The sequence below is a fragment of the Canis aureus genome, chromosome 4 (assembly GCF_053574225.1).
Source record: "Canis aureus isolate CA01 chromosome 4, VMU_Caureus_v.1.0, whole genome shotgun sequence".
NCBI lineage: Eukaryota > Metazoa > Chordata > Mammalia > Carnivora > Canidae > Canis > Canis aureus.
The window spans coordinates 46,493,694-46,516,355 of NC_135614.1; the positions used below are offsets into that span (position 1 = coordinate 46,493,694).

Genomic DNA, 22,662 nt, shown 5'->3' on the forward strand with positions numbered 1-22,662 from the left:
TACTGATAGTTCAACTTCTTTCAAGATGAGATTTCAACTGTAGTGTTAATTTTCTATTTTAAGGACAAAGAGTTAACATATGATTCAGTAGCTTATGATTAGTTTCATTTAGGCAATACAACAGGTTTTACAGATGTTTTTTGCAAGTTGTTTCATTGCTTTTTGGCTCAAATTTACCCCTTTAAGAGGTTAAACTACATGCTCTCCTACGTGATTTACAGAGCCAAAATGGCTCTGCTACTCCAGTGATATTTTTCTGAAAAAGATCGTTCTTCCATAGTTCTTTTTCATATGAACTACAGAGTCTCTCCAAAAATATCCCTTGTCATTTTACTGTTACAAGAAGGGTAAAATAGTATTGTGAATAATAGAATCAATTTGATATAAGTGCAAAAATAATTTTTATGATATGAATTAAATCAACTCAAGCAAGTAATTCTTTCCATAAGTAACTCACTAAATACATAAAAGGTGAGAACAGCAGAGAGCAAAATAAAATAAGCATTTGGAGACTCCAAAGAGATTTGTCTATTAAAAAGAGAGAGAGAGAGAGACAGAGAGACAGAGAGAGATGGAAAGAGGGAGAACTAAAAGGGCAGTCAAATTCCAGCTCTCAACAAGCGTGTACTATGTGCTTTGCTGTATAAAACAATCAGTGCAAAAAAAATAAAATAAAGTAAAACAATCAGTGCCACTGATACAATATTATTTCTTTTGATGCAATGGGCTGTTCTCACAAATACTGTGGAGAGCAACGTTTGCAATAAAATGTGACAGGCAGGTTTTTGCAGCCAGCTTCGGGAAAGCCTGAAATTTGATTGAATCTCAGAGTCAAGGACTATACAAAAGAAAAGGATATTTTACTTGTTTTTGTTAGTATTGTTACTGTTCAATTATTGTTTTTTTTATTCCATTTTCCATAGGTCTTAGATAGTGCTCTTTACATCCAATGAAGTATAATGGCAGATACTCATGCACACCGTAACTTCTCCAGCCCCATAAATCAGGTCAATACTGGTCTGTAGAGAGAGAAATCAAGATTCAAGATCCAAGATTACTTACTGCCTACACTCTGGAGAATAAGAAATGTAAAATATGAATCCCGGAGGATGATTTTTCTATAAGCTCGAAGCAAATGAGAGTAACTCGTGATAATGCTAATGTTAGGAGGTGGTCTTTCCACAATCAGACTTCAGGTGCCTTTAACCAGGGATTATGCGTGAAGGCTACAAGGCCAAACTTTTTCCCTGAAAATGTACACACATAAAGTGAAAACTTGAGGGTTTCTCATCAAATCAAAACAACATCTTCATTTAGAAATGTGGAACTTCTGGATTTCAGAACAACCTGAGGTAACTTTCACACCAGCCTACACTTCCATCCTGAAACCTCCACATGACAAGCCAACTAACTAACTGGCTAATGGACTAAACTGTCAGCTTGTAACAAGCCAAATAGAAATCCAGGAAATAACAGCAACAGCACAAATAAAATTGGAATAAACACAATAACTTACTTTCCCTCAAAAAGGTCTGGGGATTAGAGTACTTTCCATGAGTAAATTACAAAATCTGTGAAAACCACCTAATTAAATTTTGGAAAGAATAAATTTCTATTAAGAAAGCTAAGAGTTCCAAAAAGCCTACCTATATACATAATCATTTACTTATACACTATCATTTATAATAAACTTAGCCATTTTTTCTTTCCAAAAACTAGCTCTGGATAAGGTATTGGGATATCTCTGTGTATAAAAATGTCCTGTTTTAAATCTATTTTCTCCATTTTATTAAACAAGTAGCTTCTTATCAAGCAATCAGACCAAATACATAATGATATACTCAAAAAGTCTGTAATGTGACCCAAACATCTATTATTTTTGGCAAAGAGAAATCTTTTACCCACTATGTTTTTGGTGGGCTTTTCTTTATTTTTTTTTATTTTTTTTTATTTATTTATGATAGTCACACACACACACACAGAGAGAGAGAGAGAGAGAGAGAGAAAGGCAGAGACAGGCAGAGGGAGAAGCAGGCTCCATGCACCAGGAGCCTGACGTGGGATTCAATCCCGGGTCTCCAGGATCGTGCCTTGGGCCAAAGGCAGGCGCCAAACCGCTGCGCCACCCAGGGATCCCTGGTGGGCTTTTCTTTAAGCAACAAATACACAAATGAATTTAGTAGGTAGAGATTACTTTTGAATTTAAAGGTCTGGCTGCAGATTGCTCTTAAATATGTTCCCAATTATAAACTTGTAAATGTGACTTACAACACAAAATCTCCATATGAGTAGACCAACACCATACAGCAAATTTTAGTTAATTTCTCGATTATTAATGGTGATAGGGGAAACTTCTAACAACTCAAATAGGTTTGGGCATCTACCACTTGATATTTGACAGAAATGTTTCTTTTCTGGTCTTCCCAATCTCTATTTGGTTTCACTTAATTTTTGGCTGTGTTAGGTATCTCCGTTCCCATTTTCTGAAGTCCCATGAACTGATTGACTCAATGTAGTCCTGCTTTCCACTGACTCTGATTTTGCTAAAATTTAACAATGGCTTCTTCATGACCGAATCCAATGATACTTTCCAAATCAAATCTTACAGACCTCTCCATAATGCAAGACGCCATTTGCAATGTCTTGTTTTTTGAAACTATTCCTGCCTCAGTGTACATTACTTTCACAAGGTGCTGCTCTCTTGTCACTTTTCAATGTTTCCCCACACTCAGTCTTCCACAGCCTATGCTGGAAATGCTGGTACTTCCCAACACTCCCTCCCCAGCCCTGTTTTCTCCTCCTCTTTTCAGTACCGGAGAAATTTTGCTCACACTGCTACTTCAAAGGGCTCTTCTTCATATTTCTTCCTTGAGCTTCACACTTATGCATCTAACCATACAGGGCATCACTATTACAGGCATCTCAAAAGCAGGTGGCCAAAATTGGGCTTCTAACTTTTTCCTGCAAAATTCATCTTTAATTAAAATTGCTCACCATCCACCATATGCTCACCATCAATCTGAAGGCACTATAAGGCCCTTCCCTCTTCCTTCCTTCCTACTTCTAATTAAGTCACGTCGATTCTTCTTCCTAAATATGCTACCCTTGCCACTCTCCATTCTGAATTCTTTTTTTTTTTTTTCCATTCTGAATTCTATCACTTGAATCAATATGTCCAGCATTTGTCACCAGAATCACCACAATGGTCTTCCACCTCAGACCCTCTGACCCCAAGCTTCAACCTGCAAATTTATTCTTAATTTTGCCACATTCAATCTGTCTTCAATGGATTCCCATTACTTTTAGGTGTGGTTTTAGCATTTGCTTCCCAAAAGATGTTCATTTTCAGTAAATGGGGCCACCGTTTACTCCAATGCTGTAACCAGGATCCTATATGTCATCCCTGGTTCTTAACATCTTGCTTTTTGCACCCAATACAACAGCAAAAGCTGTCAACTCTACCTCGGAAACATACCTAATGTCTATCTGTATCTTACTATCAATACCACTTTCACCAGAGTTCATCATTGCCTGTCTGGAAAACAGTTGCAAGACAAAGTTAGAATTGTGCTGATATATCCCTTTAGTGTCCATGTAAACATATTCCTTCTTCCTCGTCTTTCCTATAAACCAATCATTGGAGCTACAAGTTTGATAGCTTTTCTCTTCAAGTCAGATGCACTAAGGCATAATTTAGATACAGTAATACTCAGAAAGGGTGCTCTTTTTAAAAATATATTAATATGATCACAGCACTCTGCTTAAAATCATCCAATAAATTCTTATTTCACTGAGAATAAAATCTGAAGAATCCTCACTGTGGCTACAGAATCCTTCACAATCTAGTCACTGACCATCTTCCTGATCTCACCATGGATCATTCTCTTCCTCCTTAAGCTCCTTGTAACCACATCTGGCCTTTTCTCCATCCTACCAACACTCCACTTTCATTCCTATCTCAGGGCCTCCGCAGTTACTACTCCTTTTGTCTGAAAGAATCCCATGCCTCTTCAAGTGCCTAATTCCTTCTTGCTAGTGAGGTCTCAGCTCTGATACCATGCCATCAGAGAAGACTGCTCTCTGTATGTGTACACAGAAACATACATTTATGTACATAAATCACACTCCCTCATCTTCCAAGTCCTTATCATTTTCTGAAATTATTTGACTTTTGTTTACTTATTTTTTGTCTCTCTTATCCTACTAGACCACAAACTACATGTCCATTTACCACCCTGGTGCTGAAATAAGTGCCTGATACTCAGCATAATCTCAATAAGTGTTTGCTAGATACATTAATGACTCATGACTGATCTGACTCCTATAATTTCTAGCACTCTCCTTCACTAATGCTCTGCTTCAGATCAAGTGAATGAAGACACCTGTTTTCCCGAAATCCATTACTTTCCCTCTGGGCAATACACCTTGGTATGTGATATCTGGTATGCCTTCTTTTTGCCTCCATTCTTCAGTCTTACTCATTCTGACTCACTCCTTATATCTTACATAAAACAAAAAGTCATTCATTTACAGCACATCCACAGTATACTCTATATATCAAATATGCTGTTTGTACTTCAGAGAGAGTCTTGTAAAATAGAGATCAAGAGTAAGGTCTGGAATAACATGGGCTATGCTCCAATCTCTGCTCCATCACTGAAGTATACAGGTGGATCCATAAAATCTCTGCCTCAGTTTCTTTATATTACAAAGAATGGGACTCTTTTTGAGGATTGCGTGATATGATATTTAAAGTGCTTAGAATATCTGTTCAATAAATAGTATCTGTTCTTATTCTTAATAGTAATTATGTACTTTAACATCTCACACTAAAACAATTTATTTTGTGTCTGCTTATTACTATTGGAAGGTCTTTGACGATATGGTGAGATAGATTTTTTTCTTTCTTTCATTTACCTAATTGCAAGGCTAGGCACAACTCCTGACATGTCATAGTATTACTTCATTCATACTTCTTAAATGACAATAAATGAATCTGGTTTCCCTGAGCCAGAAATACCCTTGGGGTGTACGATTGGGGTCCAAATGTATGTGAATAAAAACCAGTAATACATGCCCCCAGTAATTGTATGGATAAAAAACAAATCTGTCAGGAATAACAGCTGTGCGTGTGTAAGGGAGGCATTCAGGTAGCTAATCTAACTGGCCTGAAAAGGATCGTAAAAACCAAGAATGCAAAGTTCAAATCCCAATGTAAAGTCTCCTCCTTTGAACACATCTCTTTCCCATCTTACAGGGAAGATTCAGTCTATTCTGTTGTAAAACCAGGAACTAACATTAGAAACTGCATCATTTTATTCAGGCACATCTTAGTTTGGCTCCCATATTCAATAACCCATAAACTCAAAAATCCCAAAGCAGGTCAAACTCAATAATATATATGAACCCATAAAAAAAGAGCACCAATTTTGTTGCATTGCCTTTGAACCACTGCAAAACAACATTAGATAAGGGCCAGCAGACTTTTTTCTGTGAAGGGACAAAATAGTACATGGTAAGGCTTATGGGCCATACTTATCAAAATCATTGTTGTAGTATAAAAGCAGTCACTAAAAACATGCAATTGAATGGGCCTTGCTGTGTTGTAATAAAATTTCATTTATGGATGTAGACATTTTAATTTTACATAATTTTAAGTGTCCTTGAATATTATTCTTTTGAATTTTTCCAACCACATGCCAATATAAAAACAAATCTTGGCTTTTGAGTACAGAAAAGCAGGTCCTCAGTCAAAACTGACCCATGGTTCATAGTTTGCTCACCCCTACATTATACCAATTTTGTTAGCTCTTTTCCTAACTGCAAGCAAAATGTGATATAACTGGCTTCTTTCATAAATTTAAAGTGGTAATGATATATTTTCTCATGCCAAAAAGATCACTACTTTATAAGTACTACACAGTAACTACTCTAGCATCTTTTAATCTTTTAATTAACATGAAAGATAAAGAGTAAAAATAATTATTTAAAATATCTTCATGTTAATAATTTGATGGACAGCTAATTCAGGACTCCATTAATCCTAATTCTGCCACAAACTTATTGTTCAATACTTCAATTTGGTCTTTATTTTTAATTGTGATAATTTCTGAATTTATAAGAGAAAATAAAGTATAATAATAAAATATTAATATACATCCTTGAGACCAAGATAACTCATTCAGCCAGCCATGGTTAAAAAAACAAACAAAAAAATCACATAGCACTCTTCCCATATTGTCCAAGGAAAAGAAATCCACGTTGTTTTTACTCAACAGATATTTATCAAGCACATACTACGTGCAACACAATATGAAATAGAGCAACCTCTCTGGCACGTGTATGAGAATGATTCATCTTTTTGTGCATTCACAAATAAGTGTCTGAAACAGTTAAATGAAAACTGTCATCATTATTTTGATAAACCTCAAAAGAAATGCAACAACCTTTACTCAAGGATCAATATGACCCAGTGCTTTCGAGACTCAAAGTTCTCCAGAGAGTGCTACAGATTGACAGGATCCTCTCTCATCGCTTGATTTGACGTGAGATAAAGTGAAAGACACGTAAACCTCAGGCTGAAGAGCCTCATCTCACACAGTTCCATATTGGCCAGACAAGCACCGTGGCTCAAGAAGGCAGGCTACCTCTTCCACAAGTCGATTGTGAATTACTCTCTCTAAATTGGCTCCACAGCTGTGACTTGTAGTTCCTAGAGTACCCTCCAAATAGCTGGTTGTGGGGGAAGAAATAAAAGCCTGAATTTTCCTCAAACACACACCCTTTGGCCATCTGCCATCTCAACTCATGAAGGACATGCAGATCTGAAAAGGGACACTTCTGGGACTCTATCAAAAAAATGGTAGATCAAAAGTTTGGCAGAAGGGTTGCTGTCAGGCACTCAAACACATAACTTATTCCAATTCTGGAGACCCACAGAGTAGATCTGTGAAATAAACTTGGCTCAAAGGGAGCCTAAAGTACTCAGCCGCAAACAAGGGAGAGTGGGGGAAACTGTACCAAACTTGTTTCTTTTCAAAGGAAATGAGGAAAGTTTAAGAAAGGAAAACAGAGGAAAGCTATGGCAATTACCTCCAATATTAACCCCTTTCTGGGAAACTGCAGGAAACTCACAATCTGGCTATACAGGGAGTTTCAAAAACTTGAGTTTCCCTGTCTTTCAGACAACAGAGAGAACGCTCTTATCTCCTCAACTGCTCGTGATGGAGAGTTAGGAGATCTGAAGGTGAATGATAAATGTGCATGAAAGCTGGTATTTCAGGGTACACCAGTAACCTGGGCTTAGCTTAATGTACCACATCTGTGTAGGTATGCTATTTTACACATACACACACGTAACACATATGTATCAAGAGAGGTAGAAAAGGGAAGAGAAGAACAGTGAAGAAAAGATTATCTTTCACACACACCTTTGATACATAAATACACACAGACACAGAAAGAGTGAACGGAGATCTAATTTATCTGTCACAGAAAAAGGAGTCAAGTCCTTTCAGTCCTTTGAAAGCATGCTCTCTTTGAGCCTGGATTATTAGATAATTCCTGCATTACTATTTTCCACAGGTATCCTTCTGAAACCGTGTCAGTTATCTCATCTGCAGGTTCAATTAGATGCCTTTACCACCTGGCATAACTTTCAAATCCTGCAACTGTCTTTACAACCCTTCTGGTTTCATGGAAAGTTCACCAGGTTGACATTTAGTTACATGACTGAATTCTAAATAGGGATTAATAAAATGATTAATTTACTCTTCTTTTCTCCTCTCTCTCTCTCTCTCTGGTCTCCCCCATGAGTCATGGTTGGCCATCTACAAGAACACAATATCTAACTGAGGAAAACTGTCTTCCAACCACAGCATCTGTCTCCCTGGCAAACTCTGCTGACAGTTGGGTCCTGGCTCTGGAACTGTTCAAGAATCTTTTTTCGGGCTGAGCTATGAGTGGGCTCTCATCCTCCTAGGTTCAGCTTCCTACTGATTCCACTCAATTTGAAAGATGGATTTGTATATATTTATCCTTCGGAGAATCTGCTATTGCTCAAATATCTCAAATTGAGACACCCCCCCCCCATGGGAGGACATGCATGCATGACACAGGAGCACTTGCATTCCTTTTCCTGCAAAACATCCATAAAATAGTTTGGTGGTTCCCAAGGGTCTGCTTCTGGGTATTATGTAAGCAGCTTCTCCTTCAGAAAAGGGAAAAGGATGCTTCAAGACACAGAAATAAAAATGCCCACAGTTCTCTAAGGGAATTTCAAAATAGCAAGTTGCTTAAATACCAAGGAAAGCACCTGGTTTCTCTCCAAGCCTAAAGATAGCCTGTGATGGTTTAAGAAATGTAAGCAGAGGTGGGGGAAAGGAGAGGGCAGTGAGGAGGTTATGGACAGCACTGGAGAGATCTCAGAACACACGACTCATCTGGCAGTGCACGTCTGAGTAATTTCTGTCATTTTTGAGATTCTATAAAAAGTACTTAGTTGGGAAGTTTAATGTTTTGTTTTTTGAAAAGTGGCTAAAGGTGGAGGCATAGTTTGTAGGCATGATATTCCAGTAATGGCACATCTGTCTCGTTCTAATTCGAAGCCTAAAATACTGCTGTCAGGCTCACCCTTTCCTTCTTAAAAATTTCTTCCCAAATCTACTTTATCTACTTTTTTTTTTTAAACAATTACTCAAACCTTAGACCCCCTGGAGGCTTCTGATTCTTAAAAGAATTAGAAAATATCTCCAGTTATTATTAGATTCCATTTTAGACTGAGAAGAAAGCAGAAAGTGAGCAAGATAGGCACGCCTTTATGTTGCCTGAGTTACTTTTGAAATTTGCTTCATTCAAAGGCCAGAATAGCATGGAGCACCTTCAAACTATAAAATAAGAATTCCACTGGACCAATTATTTGTAACCTCTCACTGGAAGTAAAAATGATTTAACATCCCTCCCTCCCCTGCCCAAGACCTGAAGGCCTTTAAGAGAATCCAAAAAGCTCCATACATTTAATATTTTCTAAGAATAAGTATGGGGGAAAAGATTAAGCCCTCAAATATCCCACTTATGTAAGCCTGACAACAAGAAAAAAACATACAGTGGAAAGGATTAATCTCAAACAAAACTCGGAAAAGAGGTTTTTGCAGAAAACTATTCCTCTGGCTAGATCTCTTTTGTTTACAATATGAAGTAGAATTTGGACCCATTATATATTCTTTCTTATGGTCCCCCTTGTGAATTGAGGTTGTTAAAGTAACATTGTAATTATCTTTTATCTATAGCATGATTTATTTATAATATGAAATACCCTTTTACATCTACAGATTTTTAGTAAGTGAACGCTCTCCTTAACAGTCAGAAAAAAATAACATTGAAATATGAAACAAATATTTATTTTACCATCCTTTCTCCAAAAAACTATGAATGTGACTCCTATAAAAACACAGCTACACATTTTGTTTTAAACATTTAAAAATGTTTTTCAGTTTCAAAGGTCATATTTAGAACTGAACCAACTATGAATATGAATAACTTGTAAGCCATGCCCAAAGCGGGTGTCTTTTCAAGTAAAAGACAAGACTTACTAATAGTCCCATTTGTTTTCCATTAAAAATCTACTCATTGTATTCACAGCAATCCACATGCCACTATGCGAGCCTGCTTGGACAAAGCCTTTGCTTTGTGTGTATCAGATGCAAAATTTACTTAAATTCCAGATAATTGCAAGTGCATCTGCTAGGCTTTGTCACTGGTCTATATGAACATTTTCACAGTGTATACAAAGAGCAATTATCTAACAACTAAAGAAAAAGAAACAGTCATTTCGGTAAATTACAGCCAGCATCTTTATCAAGGAATAAGTTTGCTAAAAGAATGCTACCCCCAAAACACTTTTTTAAATAAAATGTATTCACTCATACCACATACATTAACTATACAGAACAAAAACGGGAGCTTTTTCAACTGTTAAATTACTAGGTCTGAAACAAGGATAACTGCAATTTCAAATAAAATTATCTCACAAAACATTAAAGTTCCCCTCTGGAGAAAAGAAAAAGAAGAAAGAAAAAAAAAAAAAAAAACACCCGATTTAAACCAATTTGATGCACTAGTATAAGTTCTTATTCTGTACTCATGACAAAATATTTCAACAATAGTCACCCTGTTTATCATCCAGTTTGAGTTCCCTAATTTGAGATATAAGCACACAGAATCAAGATCACGAAGGGAAGTCAAAATAAGGAATATTAAAAACAAAAGAAAATAAAAAACTTGAGACATCAAAAATCTTAAAGTTTTTGCTGCATTCATGAGTCAACTGTAAGCAGGCCTAAGTTTCTCTAGTTGGGCTATTTGGTCCATGTTTCTCGTTCTCTCCTTCATTCCACTCCCCCACTCCTTTTCCCTTTCTTTCTTTCTTTCTTTCTTTCTTTCTTTCTTTCTTTCTTTCTTTCTTTCCTTCCTTCCTTCCTTCCTTCCTGAACAATCCTATTTCAAACTGTCACACTCAACAGAGCCAGCTCTCCTTTCAAAGCCCAATTCAATTTTCAGACTTTTACACCTCATGCCAACTAAACAACATCAACAGTACTCCTCTTCTCAGGCCTAATGGGGTAAATCTGTTCTTTTAACAAATTCTCAAAGCTATCTATCCACAGTGATCACAGTGGTATCATTAGAATAGAAAGAAAACTACTTAATACAAAGGCTAAAAAATTTTTGTGATGTTTGACCTATTTGAAATCTCTCCATTCAGTGGCCATTTATTTCCTGTTTCGCTTTCATTTAAATATCTTCATTATCATTTTGTAAAATGTATTATGTTACCAGCCAAAGCTATTAGGAAAAAGAAAATCTCCCTATTCCCCAAACTGGAGAACCATCATTATCATTAATATTTCATGGAACTGCATTAAATGAGACAATATTCAATATTTAACTATCTAATCCTATAGTAATTTATATTAGAAAATACCAACCATGTGAGAATTCAGCCGGTTGGATTATTTTATTGGATGAACCTTTGTCATTATTAATAACATTTGAGTATCTCATATTTTTTCAGCACAGAATGTAACATCCAAGGACTGAAAGTGATTTTGTTTCTAATTAATTCTCAAAATCCTTGGGAGACAGTGATGGGAGGATAAATATATTAATTTGGAATTGAAGAATAAAAGACTAGCCTTTAGATGCAACAGTTGTACTAGAGATGTGGATTACTTGCATGGGTGATACACCTCTCTAGGTTTACTCATAATTTTTGTGAGGAAGACTGTTTAAACCTCAGAGAGGGATGCCTGGGTGGCTCAGCAGTTGAGCATCTGCCTTCAGCCCAGGGCATGATCCTAGAGTCCCAGGACCGAGGCCCACATCGGGCTCCCTGCATAGCCTGCTTCTCTCTCTGCCTCTGTCTCTGCCTCTCTCTCTGTGTCTCTCATGAATAAATAAATAAAATCTTAAAAAAAAAAAAAAACTCAAAAAAAAAAAAAGAATAAACCTCAGAGAGTCTAAATTATTGGGAGAGGGGGTTGCTGTTTTATTTCTCTCAAGTACCACAATTATTAACAATTTAGAAGTAGAAAGTCGGTCTGATTTATTATCCAGAATTCCTATTAATTTGCTTACAGGCGATTGCGCAGACATCCAGATGTTCTCCATATGTATTTTAAACAAATCCCATTTACCTTTTCCTCAGACCATTTATCAACTTTACATATTTATACATAGGCAAACTTCAGCTCATTTTTAGGTAAATTATCTTTAACTTCAGCATGAATGGAATTCAAATGGCTAACTTTTTAATACGGTACTTGGTGATAACAAAATAAACTCCTTGTAATATTTGAAATTGGTGTGTGCTAAAATCTAAAGCGTTATGTTTAAAATACCTTGATAGCCAAAAATGCCCTCTATTTGATTTTGAGCAAGAAAAAAGTTCTCACGGGTACCAGCCTTTTAAGTTTATACACTGAGGCAACTGTTACCCCTCCCTTAGGACTCTAAGATCATTCATGGGATAATGGTAAATATTTGCTGGAGGCTTTTCACTTATCTGTTTTGTTGACAGCTCCTCCTCCTGTTTTCTACTTTGAGGGAATTCCACCATTTACATGTTACTGGAAGTCAAAGTCTTTTTGTTTCCTTAGAGACCAGACTATGGATTTCCCAGACTTCCTAGTTTTATGGCTATGTGATGCTTTATCAGGACGCAGCCAATCAAATGGATGCACCAGCCCAGAACTTTGAAATGAGAGCAAGAAGAAAGGATGGGGGTTCCTTCCAGACCTGGTACAAATAGCCACATATCCAGGGCAGCCAGTGCTGGTTGATACTAATGGCAGTGGCAGAGCCTCAAATCAGGGAGCCGAGTACCCAGGATGCAGTGGCAGAAGCAGAAGTGCCCGGTTCCACATCTTTTCCCGGTGATTTAGTAATTCCCAATATCTTCCTAACATATGCCTTTACTGTTTACATTAGCCAGAATTAGTCTATGTAGATTACAAGCAAGAACATAACCCGATCCCACAACCAAAAGTAGTAATTCAAATTATGCTTTTATTCTGCATTGGATAATTTTAAAAACTGTTGGAAAATAAAATTAAGAACTCCTGCAATATTGTGAGTTGTAAAGAACATTCCATTTTTACAAACACTAGGAAACTTCCCATCCAGGAGGACCCCGGCACCAAATGGTAAACGATCTCATAAATCCTTGGAATTTCATGTACCAAACAGGAAAAGAGCCAAGAATCAAAGTTTAAATGAGGAACACCATCAATGAAGACTCTTCCTATTTTTCTCAACCATTGCTTTTCTGATTCAGATCAACAAGGAACAGAAGATGGAAAAGAAATTTTGATGGTTTATCTATGATTTGCTGGAAATGAGATATGCACATCTTGAAACTCACAGTAAAAATGAGCATTAATCAAGAGCCTGACCAGTGATATCAAAAGTCAGAGCTGACTGCCTGAAGTCCAGGAAGCTATTACCTGGGGCTGTTGAAAGGGTCAGTACCTCTGTGCATTCCTCCTATTCCATCTACTTTCAGAGCTATTCATCTGGTACTTTTCAAGAATATTACCCTTCCCACAAATGATTGATAAAAGATGAATTTAAGAGAGTGAATAAGTTTTGAAAATTAACTCCCTGAACCTACATATTCACCATATATTTTTAAGTTCAACAGGGAAAAATATTCCTTTGGAGAACATTTTTCATCCATGGCATTTTAGGAACACTTGAAAATTTTCTTTCCTTCCCAGTTCCTATCATTTTTAAGAAATCCCTAATAAAAGAAAGGTAAATCATAAATTGATTCATTGGTCATGAAAAATATAAATTGACAGCTGTGGGGCATGGAGTCGTTCATCCATTCACTGATTGGATTTACACAGGTAACAGGCACATCCTAAAAATGACTACCATCAGAATTTGCCCTTACTCTCAAACCTAAATGTTAACCATGATCTGATTCTTCATGGCAAAGATCCACGGTTTAATATGCACCTTCTGGCTTCACTTTTTATTTGAACACATCTGTTATTAGACATCTGAATTAAAAAAGAGGAGAAACAAAGAGAGAAAGAAAGAAAGAAAGAAAGAAAGAAAGAAAGAAAGAGAAAGAAAGAAAGAAAGAAGAAAGAAAGAAAGAAAGAAAGAAAGAGAAAGAAAGAAAGAAAGAAAGAAAGAAAGAAAGAAAGAAAGAGAAAGAAAGAAAGAAAGAAGAAAGAAAGAAAGAAAGAAAGAAAGAAAGAAAGAAAGAGAAAGAAAGAAAGAAAGAAAGAAAGAAAGAAAGAAAGAAAGAAAAGCAAGCCAAAAACATATCCTTGACCTCGCCTGCAGCTATGATTTCCTCAGAGTAAATACATTTGGAGTTCCAGGGCAACACAATTCAAAACAAAACAAAACAAAAGAAAACAAACAAAAGAAAAACCAAGAAAACAACTAACTTCTGTAATTAAAATATTTTATATGCACACGCGCGCACACATGCACATACACATCATGGCACTTTTAGCCTATAGTTTGTAAACTTCTAGACTAGAGATCAATCATACACATACACAATACCCAAACTGTGTACGACTCTGTGTATACCCCATGGGGAATTAATAAACACTTATGAATTGACTGACAAGAGAAAAATCAAGAAATGACAACCTTCAGGGTAGCCGTAACACAATTTTAACTTGAAAATTGCCCAGGAATAGACTTTCACAATCTATGGGAACATACACAAATCATATAAAAAGAAGTGCTGCCCCTCATATACCTAGAGTGGCCTTAGGGAATAGCTTAGTGAAAAATCACTGTTGCAGGAAGTGGAAGTTCAGGCTCTCTATCTAGCTACTGTTTGGCTTCTGCAGTGAATCCAGCTGAGAGTAACTTCTATTCTGTAATAAATCTATTACAGAATAACTTTTAAAACATAGGTTAGAATAAATACAAAATTTAGCGCATCTCTAATGCTTTCTTGCTAAGTCAACAGGTATAAAACTACCTCTCCCTCTGAATTCTCGATATTCATGTTCCCATTTTAATTTCTCTGCAGCCAAGGATAACAAAAGCATAATCTACAATACTTAAATAGCTTCTTCAACAGAAGCATCCTCAAATAAATGGTAATTAGCAATAAATCATAATTTACCCATTGTCTTCTTTAAATGACACATTAATGGCATGCTGCAATTCCTAAAACACATTTCATTCAGTGTCTCCTTGCAGGCAATCTCCAAATGCCTGAAGTTCAAAAGTGGTTTATTTTCCTCCCTGAGGTTCATATACATGTTCTATGTTGGGGGTGTGGAACAGGACAGATTTCTAAAAATTTAGTGGTCTTTGGAACTGAAGAATTACAGAAATAAGATGGTGTTTCAGTTAATAATTTAGCCTTGCCACATTTACTTGAAATGATGGCTATTTCAGTTGCTACCTGTTTTGAAAAGCTACTTCCGCAATGATAAACTTCCAAAGATGTATGATGAGAGCAGGTGGGGAAAAAATAAGAAATAAACTGTGAAGATCAGTCCCCTTAAACTTAAGGGGGTGGGGGGGGTTAAAAAAAATAAAAGCATTTTGGGTTGAGGTACGGAATTTTTTTAAACAGAAACACATGAGATCAAAATAAACGTTCATATATATCTTTACCATCAAAGGCCAACCACAAAACCTATTTTAATTCATTGCTTTAGGAGTACTGTCTCAGCATGTGCTCATGAGAGTTACACGTACTGGTCAATAACTGTGCCAAGCCAACCACCGGGACTGTCACCTTACCTGCTCCCGCCCCACCATACTTCCCAGAGTACCATAGTCCGGGACACCGCCAAAGGGTGGGGTTGCTCATCTGCCTTGTAGAAACATTCAAGCCAGTTTTCCAACACTCATTTTTGAACAGCCAAATCATTATTTGTTTCAAAGTATGACAGAACTCCTTACTTTTCTTCCCAACATTATTATCAAGTTGTTAGGAAACAGTCTGAACGTAGTAACTACCAACAGTTTCCAGATTTTCCTATGTCAGACCAAACATATTTTGGGGGTAATGCTTACTTTTCAGCTTTTACTTCCCCACATTGATATCAATGAGAAAAGATAGGCTTTTATGCTCTTGGTGTTTGTTTTTTTCTTGTTTTCTTGGCAGCCTCCTCTGGACTGTGAGAAGTGATGATTGATCATTTTTCCACACTCATCCACAGCCCTCTCTGTGGCCACATGTAAATTCGCCAATGGATAATTAAGCAACAGACACATCCAATAAATATAATAAATAAATTTGATTTTTTTCCCCTTAGTAATTGGTTTCATCTGACTGAGTCTGATTATGTGTGGGGATATATAAACAGGATTAGAGAGGAGAAAAATTAGATGCTGGGTCACACAAATTGCAGAGCCCTAACCACTGTGAAATGTTTTTGTAATAATTACATTATTATTCCTGGGGTTAAAATACAGAGAAGCAGTTTGTGTCTTCTCAAGAAGTTAGGTGAGGCTAAAAATAAAACTGGCAGCATGATTATTACCATAAGGAAAGAGTAGCCACCTACAAAATACATTTCCCTCTGGTCTGCATTCTCTTCCCACCATTCACACTGTCCTTCCCCGTGCTTCCATCAAATCCATGCAGATAGTGCCAAACTTTAACCTGAGTCTCTAATTCCAGGGGCCCTATCACACAAGACTATATGAGTAAAAATGAGCTGGCCATACTAGAAGGTTGGAGAATGAGCAGATATTTGTATACAATTATTGCCTGAACAAATCCTAAGGCAAAATCAAATTAAATCACCTTTCGAATATACTCTTGAGTAACACAAAGAGCAAACTTTTGTCCTGCCGTTTAAAAGAATAACCGCCCCCCCCCAATTCCTATTTATTTTCTTAGACATCCTGTTGATATCAAATTACTCTTACCATAAGATTTAGCTCTTAGCTGAGCACAGTACCTGGCCTGGCTTGGGAATCCAAAAATGGTATTGGAAAAAAAAGAGAGAGAGAGAGAGAGAGACTGAAAGATTAAAATATATTTTCCTTCAGCTTTAATTTGCGTATGTTCTAAGTAATATCTACTGAAATGTGTTGTACATAACCATATACTCTTACATTTGAAATGGTTTAGAAACATTATCACAGCTAAGATCGCAAAGTCTGCTGCAATGAGTTCTCTAATAATAACTATGATTTTAGCTATGTAGATATTTACTGTTTGAACTAGCCACATGCATGGACATAGCCATCTTCTCTAATAGTTCAGTTTCATTCTTAGAAACAATCGAGAAACATGACTATTTCTAACATTCAAAATTTTGAAGTGGCGCTTTTTAAAAAACATGTTACAAATGTAGCAAGTGGCTTACACAATTTCATGAAATGGTTATTTTACATTATGAGATTTTTTTTAATCTTTGCCAAAATCATTTCTACTTAATGATCTATTTCTTTTCTACACATAGACCCTTATTCCTGTAATTAAAGTAGGAGAAATGTCAAAACATTGAGTATCAGTTAAATCCTAAGCAATAATAAAAATGACATTTAAATATAGGCTTTTTCCAAAAGAATCCTCTGGAGATTTGTCCTCTCTAAAGATTTTAAATCAGTATGTTATTGTTAGTATCAGTTTGAGCTTCATCATATGAATTAAAATCTCCAATGTTAGCCTTTGCCTCCTAAATTGAAGACTGGGGGAACCTAAATAAAAGAAATGACTTATTCTTTTGAATCAAATTCATAAATAAAGTCCTTTAATTTATAGGGTCCCTAATCTCTTTTATATATCTTCAAAATAAGTACTTTACCTATGCCATATTAACAGATATGGATCACACAAAATTTCTAATATTTTTTCAACAGGCTTGAGCCTATATACCTTAATAATTTAGTCATCAGAACAATTAAGTAGACTGTCTTCTGGAAAGCTGAGTTCCAAACTTTTATAGACTTCATCACATTTCAGAAATCACCAACCAATACAATAATAAGAACAGCCTAATGAGAAATCTGACATTATATTTGTATTCACAATAACCTGTGACAGAACTATATTATAGTAAAAGGAGTAGCACTGGGGAATCTTCATCGGTGATCTAAATAAATAGCAAGAGAGCAAAGCCTCCTCCAAAAGAATTGCAGCCAAGGCCCGAGAAGTCAAAACTTTTAAAGAAACCATCTCCGTCCTTCCAAACCACACACTCATGGCTTTCCCTAGACAGATACGGTATCGATAGCACCCATCCCCAACCTTCTGCTGGGAGCCACAGGATAGTGATGAGATGAGGACCTCAGGCAATTTTTCCATCAAAGATCAATTCATATTGTCCGGGGCAAGAGACGGGGGATCTTTACCGGGGAATACAGATTTTATTTTAACATATCAACTGTATTATTTAGTCTCTATTTCTATTCACTAAACTTACATGAAAAGAGTTGAAACACCTGCTCTCTTTTTACTCACACTGCTGCCGTAAGGCACATAACTGTACTTTTTCCTCTGATAATTCTTTTTGTCTGAAAGGCTCATAATTCTACACTTAGGAAAGGGGGCCAATTAAAGTCTTTCAGCAAAAATGAAGCTACTTTATTTGCAAACCATTTTTCAAGGTGCTTCATTTTTTTGTCATTAGGAATTCACACAAAAAAACGTCAATATTCCAAGTTCAAAATCACATTGTAGTATCCAATATATTAAGTCAACTGGGACAGTAAGCAATATGAATTTTAGAGAAAAGATTTTATACCTCTTCAACTTTACGAAATCTTTCAGAAATAAGAGCCAGATATTCTTAACACAGCTAAAATCATTATGTTAAGTAGTGCTTTATCCTTGCTAAGGTAGAGAAAATAACCCAAATTAATAATAGAACAAAGTCTTCAGCAATGTGAACGTTCCGTTTATAAAGCAAAATAGAAACCAGCAGTACAAAGAAATACTTTGACAAAGCTACTATTTGCCCTCACCACACAAGATTTATAAAATTTCTGTTGGTTTCACAAATTTTAAATGAGGTATTATCTAATTAGACACTATATCACATTTTATGAAATATTGCTATGTCCCTTTCCATTCAGAACATGTCAAAAGACACCCACCTACCCCCTAGCCCCCTGCAAAAAAAATATATTCTTGCAATTTCCTCTGAAGGTTGTGAATCTGTTGTATTGCACTGTGAGGGCAGAATGGATGGTTTCTGACTCTGAGTGTATCGGTTCTACTAAGAAGCAGTAATTCAAGGAATAAAACTTTTGCTTTACACAAAGTAATGAGAGAAAAAAGATATACTTTTCACATAGCCCCCTTTGAGGTAGTAGCTTGAGGTTAAGTTTTGCCTCTTTAAATCTGACTTTTCATTTGAAGTTTGAGTTCTTAAGTGGGGAGGGATAAAAAGGCCCTTGCCAATGACCTTGACCATATTTCACCAGAAATCACTTCTCACAATTAGTCTACACAGAATAGAAAACAAAGGAAAAGCTTGCCAATATAGGTTTTCCTTAAAAACACACAAGTAGTTCAAAGTTCCTTTCAATTACACAATGAAAAATATAGGAATTACTTTTAAGAAACATTCAGTAGCTCTAGTGTAATAAACACCTCATACATGCAGAGAAACCTCCACTCCTATCAAAATGAAAATAGGAACCCTAATAATACAGGCAAATGTGACTGTCAAGTTCCATGAGCCAATAGTCTCTTTCTATATAGACTTCTCCCCCCAAATAAGTTACCGTCTCCCCATGATGTTGGATGCCATGCTTTTGGAACTGCTGAAATTCAACACGAACACCAACTGAAAGTAAACTAACTCATTTATCAACAGCATAGCAAAAATATGGAATTGCTTTGATACATAACCTGAGATCAACACCAGGCACAGATAATTAAATTGAGCTTAGTTAAGATTCAATGGAAAACTTAATAATAACAATAAGAAATAAGAAAACCACCAACCGGCCACAAAGACTACATACTACACAGAACCATCTAAGAGTAATTACAAATCCCACTGCTTGAATACTCATCTAACCAGGCAATACACCCAAAATGTAGATATGGTTAATATTTTAACATAAATTCTGGGAGCTTTTCAGAAGTTGCCAGGAAACTAGAAGTAGAAAGAGGGGTGGGTGGGTAAAAACCAACCTCAGCAGGAAAGAGTATGTTCTTTAAATCAATGTACTCTTGGTCTTCACATCTAATGAAGATGCTGAAATTGAAGCTAATTGTGATGTTTCATAAAGTAAATTCATGCTCTGAATATATTACATAACAATTAGAAATCTTGCCCCATAGGCCGCATAAAATGAGTCCTTCGCCTGGTCAGTTAGTTGTTTGTGTCCATGTGTGTAGAATATGCCAGAGAAATAATACAGCTGCTCAGCATGGGGTATATTGCTTTATGGTTTTGGTCCTAGAATGAGAAAATCATGATGCTTTAGAAGATCTAGGTTCTCAAGATCGTAGCTTGCTATATGTATTCGTTTTTCTTTAGTATCCAGACAAACAAATACTTCATTCAAAAATAGCTGTGATCCTAATTAATGGAAGTTGAGATTTTTTCCCCCCAAAACTTGATCAAAACGGAAAATGCAAGCACGGGTCCACGAAAATATTTTAAAATAGCAATTTTGCCATATAAAGGGACCTATGGGTAAGCTGAGCCTTCATTCTAAATAAAATGCCTTATTACCATCAGCAAACTACAAAAGGAGAAAGCAGCTTTAGATCTCAGGAATCCTGTCCACAATTTCAAGAAAAGCTTTTGTCAACACAGGCAACCCAGAACAGGTGAACTGCATGGTATCTTGGAGTAGGCTTTCCTCTACAAAAAGGAGGGTCTGACTAGTTGAGGTAATTTAGTTTGTTTTCCTCTTCAGTGCTGAACGGGCTGCATGCACTGTTCTGTGCTGTTCCTCCAACACCAGGTAAGTTTACATTAAAACAAAGTTTTACAGTATCATCCCAAATATACCCTTTGTACATAGGTAACCTGCTGTTCCATGATGTGGCAACCACAAAGCAGAAACAGGCTTCCTTAAATAACAATACTTTCCTTCTCTAAAATCTATGTGCCTCAGTGTATCCCTGAGCTGGATATCCTCATCTGAGTCTAGAGTTCACAGCTCGTCAAGATAATAATACACAAATTGAAAATACAACCTGCTCTATCCCAGACTTCCCTCACTACATTTATGCTGCCATTACTGTAGCTCATTTTTCCCATGGCTTAGCAGAAATTTTACAACTCCAAACTGATTTCTTTTTAAACTGCTGATTTGCCTTTACTTATTGACCCTTCAGTTTTTCTACTGAACTGGAACTGGAAACTTAGTGGGGGGGGGGGGGGGAGAGCAAAACAAATGAAACATGGTAACTGCTAAGAACGTTCCAAGGAACTTAAATGATATGAATACATTAAAAAACTGTTGTGTATTAATTTTTAAATAATATTTAAAACAGATCCTGGAAGCAAGAGTTACAGAGTCAGTTCTATTTTTAAGAAAAGAGTTAAGAGTTCAATCTGCATGTATTATGCTGGCTATTTTAAATAATTTTATTCCATGTGTATGGCAGAAACTGCCCATCCCCTCCCCAGTTGACAAGATGCCACTTCAAGTAAGATCTAAGAGAGGGCTGGTTTGGCATTAGCAATTGCTGTACACATCTCACAGTTTTGAATAAAAACAATACCAGCAATCTCTCTTCTCCATAGCCCTAAATTTATTATTAAGTAAATTTAGCAATAGCTCAATCACTGGAGAACAGGACAAAATGTGATGCACTAAACCACTTATATGTTTATTATCTTTGCAAGCAACATTAAGTAGTGTTGTCGATTATACTGCCTCCTGCAAATCTGCACCAATGTGATGCAAAACAGCATTTTTAAGAAATTCTCTTTTGGAATGCAAATGATTCTGCCCCCCAATTGTGAATATTTTAGCCAGCATGTACCATACAGCAGTTCTGGAATCACTGGCATCTGTCATGCTGTCAAAACTGAGTCAAAATGCATTGTAATCCTGGAGAAGGATAACCTTAAACATCAATGCAACGTTAAAATGCATCCTAAAAAAAAAAAAACAAAAACAAAACCCTATAATTGCGATGAACATTAGAGAGAAACCGGCAGTCCTTCTGCAGAGAAATAACAGTCTGCTCTACCAATCTTTCCCCTCCCCCTTGAAACTCATGCAACTAATGATGACCTCCCGAAGTGCCGATTTTAAATGTTCCAGCATTCATCTGAGGATGAAGGAGGAAAAAAAAAAAAATACACAGAAAACCACGAAACAAGTTGCAAACTGCACAAACGCAAGGAGAGAGGGAAAGAGAACTGCAGCTGATTCAGGAGCGATTGCAGAATGAGAAGCAACAGAAAGGAAACAAGAAAGAAAGAAACGGGGGGAAAAAGCCTTTAGCATTAAAGAGTAAGAAGTGAAAAACATTTACCAGCGGCTCGGTCAGTAGCTTCGCTCCCTGACACCATCTACATAGAGAGATAACTTAGCCTAGAGTCTTCGGTCCCAGCTCGCTTTGGAGCAAAATTCCTTCACTTCGAGGGGGCAACACACACCCTCAAGAAAGAGGGAAAGAAGGGGGAAAATAATCCCACAGACCAAGACAGGCTTTCCCCCTCCTCCCTCTTACCCGCCCCCCGGACTCCCCAAACGGTGCTCGCTCCTGCACAGTCCTGCCCGCTGTGCAGCTGAGCTGCTGCCGCCGCCGCCGCCGCCTCGGCTGCTGCTGCTGCTGCTGCCGCTGCTGCCGCCGCCGCCGGTGCTGCTGCCGGTGCTGCTACTTCGGAAACGATTAGGAGGAGGAGGACGCCCAAGCACGACCTGAGCCTGCGAGCCACCCAGGACCAATGTGCAACCTGCTCTGGAATCAAACCCATAACACACGCACGCACACCAGTGGCTCCTGCACGCGAGTCCTCGCGCGCACACACGCGCCCGCCCGCGCGCCGCACAGACACACGCGCACACACACATGCACACACGCGCGCGCGCACCGCGCCCCCCGCCCGCCCCAGCACACACGAACACACACACGGAGCGCCGCTCACCGCCCGCCAGCCAGCCGGCGCGGCCCCGGGTGGGGAGTGCGAGCCAATCCCCGGGCCCCGAGCGCGCGCCCAGGCCGCGGCCGCCGGG

General features: G+C 37.4%; 1 protein-coding gene across 3 annotated transcripts in view; it reads right to left on the reverse strand.

Annotated features, from left to right (window-relative positions):
* Positions 1-22,662, reverse strand: part of TENM2 (teneurin transmembrane protein 2) — a 1,508,878-nt gene that overhangs the window by 1,198,748 nt on the left and 287,468 nt on the right. Inside the window, exon 1 of one of the 3 annotated variants that reach the window (XM_077895598.1) lies at positions 21,959-22,152. The exons of the other annotated variants lie outside the window; for them this stretch is intronic. The gene's annotated coding sequence lies outside the window, so the exon portion shown is untranslated. Of the gene's footprint in view, positions 1-21,958; positions 22,153-22,662 lie in introns of those variants that run through there. 3 annotated transcript variants of the gene reach the window in all.